The sequence below is a fragment of the Camellia sinensis genome, chromosome 4, assembly GCF_055761805.1.
Source record: "Camellia sinensis isolate YWXY chromosome 4, ASM5576180v1, whole genome shotgun sequence".
In the NCBI taxonomy this organism is placed as follows: domain Eukaryota; kingdom Viridiplantae; phylum Streptophyta; class Magnoliopsida; order Ericales; family Theaceae; genus Camellia; species Camellia sinensis.
Window position 1 is genome coordinate 140,616,892 of NC_138964.1, and position 8,058 is coordinate 140,624,949.

The window sequence follows — 8,058 nt, forward strand, 5'->3', positions numbered from 1 at the left end:
TTTTTTGGCTATTTTAGCTTGAGCTAAAAAGTTTAGTTTGGGAAGAGCTTTTTGGCTTTTTTGACTTTTTTTATGAGAGAAGAGTATAATGATTATGGATTGGATGTGATGTTTTGTTTGTTATGGTTAAAATAGCCTATTTTGTCTTTTGTGGCTAAAATAACAAAAAAAACCCACAAAACCACTTCCCAAACGGTGCCTAAATGTGCAAATTACGTAAAAACCCTTATCACATAGAACATAACTTTATTAATTTTATAAAATAAAGGGCAAAATGACCTTTTGGCCAATAATCAATGGGATTGTACTAACAATCCCACGTCTCCCATGGGTATGCTAATTCTACCATAGAAGGGGATTGATAATCCTATGAGATCAGCAATTCCATATCATTTCTCTACAAACAAACATAGCATAGATGGAATCCACGAATTACTAATACAATCCCCCTTCTCAAACCTCCAAACAAACACGACCAATGGTATGTAATGAAATTTTTTGTAAATAGAATTACCCTTTCACGAATGATATTTTAGGTTGAAATGACACACTTGTCCCTCTTACTAGGCAAGTAGTCTCTCTTCCCTCATGTCTTCTTTCCATGCTTAGTTCTAGGGCTTTATTAGAACAGATCTAAAGGATGGCTCTCAATATCATCTTCACTACTTGCACAATCACATCTCTGAATTCATGTTCTCCTGTGTAAATAAATACACCAAACTAATATTAAACCAAATGATAACTAAACAGAAATATATCAAATTTACATATATATACACATACATACGTACATAGATTACGAGATTTTCCCATTTTGATTTGCAGATTGAAACATTGCGTTTTTTTTTCTTTTATGTAGCAAGTTTACATGTTGAAAGGGATGGATGGAACCTGAGGATCAATGTTTGGCATGCTCATTTGGACTAAAATAGTCATATAGAACAAAATTGGTTATTTTAATCAAATAGGACAAAATATTTCATCCAAATCATAATCATTTCATTTTTTCTCTTACGAAAGTCAAGAAAGCCAAAAAAGACATATCTCAAACAAAGCTTTTTAGCCTTGGACTAAAATAGCTAAAAAGTCAACCCACATCCCAAACGAAGGTTAAGCATCAAATTTTGGAGAAGAAAATTGGATAAAAACTATATGAGAGAGAGCAGTTGCAGCAGATAAAAGGGCTAGTTTGGGAAGATGGTTAAAAGCTGAAAGGGCTTTTAACCCATTTTTAGTCACATTATCTCTCATATTTTTTCATTTTTTTTTCAAAAAAAGTCAAAAAAATCAACTTTTAACTAGCTTTTTAAAACAACCCAAAATACCCTTTTCGCTTAAAAGGGTAAATTAGTCACTTCATATATTATTACAAAATACAGCATGATAGGGTAATTATATTTTCACACATAATTATTTTCAATTTACATTCGTTTGGCTATCACTAAAAAAGCACAAAAGATAAAATAGATTAAATAAGTTAATAAGACAGATTGTCACATTCAAACTATAATCATTTCACTTTTTCTCTCATAAAAGTCAAAAAAAAAATCAAAAAGTTTTTACAAAACGAACTTTTTAATCCCAAACTAAAAAAAAATTCAATTTCAAAAAGTCAACTAAAAAAAATTTTGCCAAACGATGATATACTTCATGAAATTTTTCCTCAATATAAATTTGTCTTAGAATAAAAATATCCTAATACTTTTATTTTCTTCTATTGAAATCATAATTTTAAAACACTACAACTGTCATTTATCACCAATGCCGCCTCTTTCCTCTGTCATCCCCTTCCGTCACTTCTTTTTCTTTCCACCTACAACCACCCTCCGCGATGAACCATACACTCCCCCATACCTCTTGCTATAAACCACCTATTTTTTAGTTTGGCTATGGAGATTTATGATGAAAAGTGATGAGCTAGGAGTATTGACTAAGAGCATCCTCATCTCTCCCCCTAAATCATTTCCTTACCTATTTTAGGGGGTTGGAGCTCCCTTGTACCATACCCTAAACTAATATTTGCTACAGTATATATATATATATATAAGTACACATTTATAATTTTTATTTCTTTTAAATTTATTATTAAAAATAATATTTTAACAGAATAGGAAAAAAAAATTGGGAGTTTGTTAATAGAATAGAGAAAGAATAGGGAGTTTGTTGGGAAAAGTAGAGGAAAAAGTGACTTCTAAACTAAGGAATGAATTTTTTAATAATATTTTAAGGTAAAATTTAGGTAATCTGGTAAGGATGCTCTAAGGTTTTGAAATTGAAGATGAAATTATTATTAGGGGAAAGCCTATGGTATGCACTCCCTTAGGGGTATATACTGTAAGGTCTCGATATCTCACATCGGGAATGGAGAGGGAGTTCTTGAGTTATAAAAGTAAAAACCTTCAACTCTTATATAGCATCGAGGTCTTTTTCTGGGTGGTGAAATCCCTAGCAGAACTCCCCAGTTAAGCGTGCTTAGGCTGGAGTAGTTTTGGGATGGATGACTTACTGGGAAAAATTACTGGGAAAAACAAAAGAACAAATTCGTGCAGGCATGGCCCAAAATGGACAATATCGATGACATATGAAGGGTTGGGGCATTACATATACATATGCACCTTACCACAAATTGGTATAATTTAATCATAAAATTTTATAATATTAATCACAAAATGCGTAATCTCATTACAAATTAGTATAACAAAATATCCAAAATTTTATAGTTCATGTAACAAAAATTTGTGATTTGATTATGACATTTTTTGTTATGCTAATTTATGGTGAGTTTACGCATTTTGTGGTTGATATTACGAAATTTTGTGATAAAATTATGTCAATTTGTGGTAGGGTACCATAAAGTTTTCCTATTATAGAATAAAAAACTAAGAATTTTTATTTTTTAATTTGTGTACTGAAAATGTATTCATAAAGCGTGTGCACTGATAAGAATTAGTGTGTAAAAATAGAATTACTCATTATAACCACCTTACTTTCATATTGAATCTTATTTAGATTTTTTTTAATTGTATCAAATTTTTGTACTTAACACATTATAGTGTTAAATTGATAACCAAAATTAATATGAGAACATAGAATACATATTAGATGTAACAGTGATAATACGTGGCTGCATCACTATTCAATGAATGATCTTATTTTGCTGTAGAAACCACAACTTCATTAGTTTAATGGGAGATAAGCCTTATCCATTAACGACTTTGTGATTTTTTATTAGTCAATGATACCACGTAGAATGGCATTGCACACTTTTTTTTCTTTTTCTTTTTCTTTTTTTCTTCTTTTTCTTTTTGTGTATGACTGATACATTTGAAGGCAAATGAAATTTCACTACATAATGTTCATTTATTTTATTTCCTTATTATTTTTAAGATAATTATATTAACATATCTTCAAGTTTGAAAAAAATTATTTTAATTAAATTCCTTAAATTTAAAGTAATTTTTTTGCCAATATTTATTAAACTATTTTACTTTAACAATGATAAAAATAATAACAGATATATTAATTAAGACGTGAGACTTGCATATGTATCCCATCACTTGAGGTTGAAACTACTTAACATCATATTTAACTGGTATATTTGTTAGTACATTTGTTAAGATCTTTAATATTATTGAAATTTTTTTACATTTTGTTTAAATGAGAAGAAGCATTTTGGTTTTTGGAAGATTTCATTTTTTGAAATTTGGTCATGAACTTGTTTTCTTAATTTTTTTTTTTAAATTAGAAATTATTTTGAAAAAACTAAACACTATAAAAGATATTTTTACTTTTTTCAAAATTATTTCCTTTCAAAAATTTAAAAATCATTTAAAAAAAACGAGTTTCTTCTTCTTCTTCTTCTTCTTTTTAAAAAAAAATCATCTAATTATTTTTGAAAAAAAAAAACTCAACCAACAAAGCGTAAGAAATAAGGGTAGGCAAATATCGGGCTGGGTTGGATTGATAATATATAGTGTACGGGGAGTAAATATTGTTTACTTCCATACTCCTTGCCTCCGTGTTCTTTTCATTTTAATGGTGTCATCTCTCCTGCGAACACAACAGAGGTGAGCTAATCGGCGGGTATCTTGCCGGAAAACCCCTCCAACGGTCTACATAGTACTCTCTGAGAATCTGGGAGAATGAGAGAGTATTTTCGGTATTCAAGATTGCATACCTTCCACTATGAGGTTCATGGCTTTTATACAAGTAGATATCCCTATTATCTACGTAATGCGCATTATTCTCATTGTCTTGGGGCAAGACCATTATGTTCTCTTATTCCTTTACACGCGTGTACTTGTTAGAAGCAGACAACTTGACCATCAGCATTAACTTGGATAAGTGTAGACACCCCATTTTTGACCGCCCTGAAGACTTGGGCGCCACTGATGGTTTACTTGGTGGTGAAAGTTGTGCAGTGCAAGGGTTCGATTTCTTCAGCAAAGAGAGAGTCAAATCCCAACTTCATACCCCTTTTGGACTAAAACAATCTTGATCAAAAGATTTTGAGACCTTGAAACCCTCTCTTTCAAAATATTTTTGAAAATTCTCCTGCGATGTTCCAACGCTCGCATTTTGTTAAATGTCGCGCTTTTCGATAAACTGAGCAAGGACAAAGTGGAAATGAATGAAGGAGAGATGAAATCTTTTAAAAAAATCTTTCAAAACACCTTGTTTAGGGGTTTGGAGTTGAAGAAAAGAGGAGAGGAGAGAAGAAAACAAGTTGGAGAAGCAGTTGGGCATGAATCCCGGCAGAATCAAAACTGAGTAGTCTTCACTCAAATAGGAATAACTTTTTTCACACTTAGAATTTTGAAGTGAGGCTGCCGCCATTAGAAAGAAGACTTCCAAGGATACAATTTAGACTCAAGAATGACCTAAAAAGGAGTCCAGATGAAGGAGATATGTCTGGTTGAATTCGGGCCCAAAAAGCAGATTTTTCTGTCCAACCAGAAGTGGAAGTTTATGACCATGAATGGGATTTTTGGGCCATGTGCCGGCCATGAATGGCCAATGCCGGCCCCCTGCCGTCCAAGGGAGTGTGCTGCCGGCCAACAATGGTAAAGTGCCAGCCAACAATGGTACAGTGCCGGCCATAAATGACAAAAAGCAGTTTTGGACAAATATTTTGCTCCAGCTTGTTCCAACTGTCTCTCTTGAGATATTTTCGACCAAAGCCTCTTGTTTTGCTATATATTGAAGCCTTATATCTCATATTCAAGAGTGAGAACATTGGAGAACAATTTGGCAAAAGATTTGGGAACCTCTCTCTCTAGAAACCCTTTCTAGATTTCACTCTCTCTAAGGATTTTGTGCTTGAAGGCTTGCATACATCCATCTTCAACCTATCAACCCTTAACAAGAGTGGATCATCTTTGGGCTGAGGTAGCTTGGGACTTGGTTTGAGCTCCAAAAGGTGGTTTTGGCTCAAGAAAAGTGGTTGTTCTTGTGTTGTGCTTCAAGGGTGAGTGTTTTCCCTCTTTAAGCTTATTTTTGTACACAATCTTGGCCACCTTTGCCTACTGATTTTGGCCTAGCTTTCAACTACAAAAACCTTTGTTTTTAAGTGTTAAAAATGGTAGTTTAAAGTGTTTTTGGAGTTAAGGGCGTTTCACCCTCTTTGGTGGCTTATTTGCTAAGTTTCTTGCCTTCTTTTAAAGCCTTTGAAATCATCTTGTTTTGGCCTTAAAACCACTGAATTTCAGAGGAATTTCAACGGTGGAAAACCTGTTTTGAGGCTCAAAATAGGAGGGGGTGGTCCCCCCTCCTCTTGTCTTGTTTGCTTGTCTTGATGGCCCACCAAATGAGCATGTGTTTCTACTTCTTTATGGCTTTGTTCAAGCACTTTTTTGTGACTTTTTAGACCAGCCATAACTCTGTTTTGGGTTGGTTTGGTCACCTCTTGCATGCTTCTTGTACTTGTAGTGTAATTGTACTTGCAGCCTTACAAAGTAGCATGTCTTTGTGCCTTGAATTTGCTTAGTTCAAGCATGTTTTTAGCCATTATTTGCCATGTCTTAACTCTGCTTTTGGCTGATTTCGTCACCTCTTGCATGTTTTTCGTACTTGTAGTGCAATCATGCTTGTTGGCCTAACATGCTTCATGTTTTTGTTCATCATTCTAGCATGTGTTAGCTTTGCTCCAGCACATTTTTGCCACTGATTTAACATGTTTGAGGTCTGTTTTAAGTGGTCTTGGTCATGTATGGCTTGCCTTGTAAGGCTATAGTGCAAATGGCTTTGCTAGTCTTGTGTTTTGAGACCTCTAGCATGCCTTATTTGTGACATTTGTGTGATATAGCATCATTTGATATATGATTTCAGAGCATGTTTCACTGTCATACTTTCATGTTTATCACTCTTTCAATGCTTTTGAGAAGTTGAGCATTATGCCTTATTGGTAAGCCAATACATGAGCTTATTTTTCTTGCCATCTATGCTACAAGTCTAGCATGTTTTTGCCACTATTTTGACCTGCCTTAGATCTGTTTTGAATGGTTAGGGTCATTTTAGCATTGCTTAGTATGGTTGTAGTGTAAAGGGCCTTGCCTAGCTTTGGGTTTTGAGGCCTTTAACATGTTATGCATGTGATGTTTGCATGGTATGGCATCATTTAGCAAGTAATTTCAGTGCATATAGTGTAGTCACACTCTCATATACTTCACTTCTTCATAGCTTTTGAGGGTTGTGTATCATGCCTTGCTCATAGGCCAACATGTGTGCATGTTCTTCTAGCATTTTGAGCTTCCATTCCAACATGCTTAGGCCATGTTTTGGCATGCATGAGGTCTGTCCATAGCTGGTTTATTCATTTGAGATTGATAATGCATGCCTCTTGAGTGATGCTCTTTATTAGCTTAATGTATTTGGCATTTGAGCATGCATTACATATGTTGTTTGCATTGCATTGTGTTCAACCGAACGTTATGTTGAACACAAGGTTGATTGGTCCACTTCATACTCAAAGTGATGAAAGTGAGCCAATCTTCCTTGGTCTCTATTGCCTTTGATCATCCATGATGAGGTAGTAGATTTAGAGTCTTGTTTGAATTGCATTCATTGAAATGTATGCAAGTTGGATCTTTGGCCATCATGCATTGTATGCTTGATTGATGGTCTTGGATCCAATGATGCCCCTCCATTGATGTTTTGAAGTGATATGGAGTGGCATAGCACAGACATGTCCTAGGGAGACCCTCACATTCCTCTATTTTGAGCTCTGTTGCAGAATGGAGTTTCAGTACATCAGTGGCCAGCAGTGCCTTATCGATGGTCAGCATCTCTTCATCCGTGGCCGGCACTGCACATCCTTGGCCGGCAGGAGGGTCGGCAGTCACCATTCATGGCCGGCAAGCCACTGGTGCATTCCCCAACAATGATTTGGTAAGCTTCAGCAGCAAGTTCTTGGAGAAACCCTGCAAACAGAGCCTCTAAAGAGCAAACCGGAGAGTTTTTCGGGGCGAAAACCGAGCATGCATCCTTCATTGTTCAAGGCAGAGCTGTAGCAGCCTAATTTAGATGCTTTTCATACTATAGTTGGCTTTGTAACTTAATCAATTTGATTAATTAGTCAAAGTTTTGTAATAATTAATTAGCTTAGCATAGTTAATTAGTTGGTTTGTAATAATTAGTTTAATTAGCATAGCTAGTTAGCTAAATTCATTCGAACCCTCCGTCGAGAGGGCACAATGTTGTAATAAGTGTGTGTGAGTGTGTGAATGTCTTCCAACCCCACGTCTTTCTCCCTTTTATTTACCAACTTTTGATGGTTAGTTTTAGGGCATGTTTCAATTAGCATACTTATGCTTTGCATGCGTGCGTCATTCATTCGTATTGCATGCACGGGGCTCGGCACATCATTCAAACTGCATTGTATTTCAATTCCTATTTGAATACATGTATCAAGTGTAGCATTCATATGCCATCTTAGATAGCCGAGCCTATTTTAGTTGCATTTTTGCATGCGTTGCATTAGGCATCTTGTATGGTTAGGATCATGCATGATTTCTAATTAGCTTCTTTTTTGGCTCGGAGTACACTATAAGTGTTTATGCT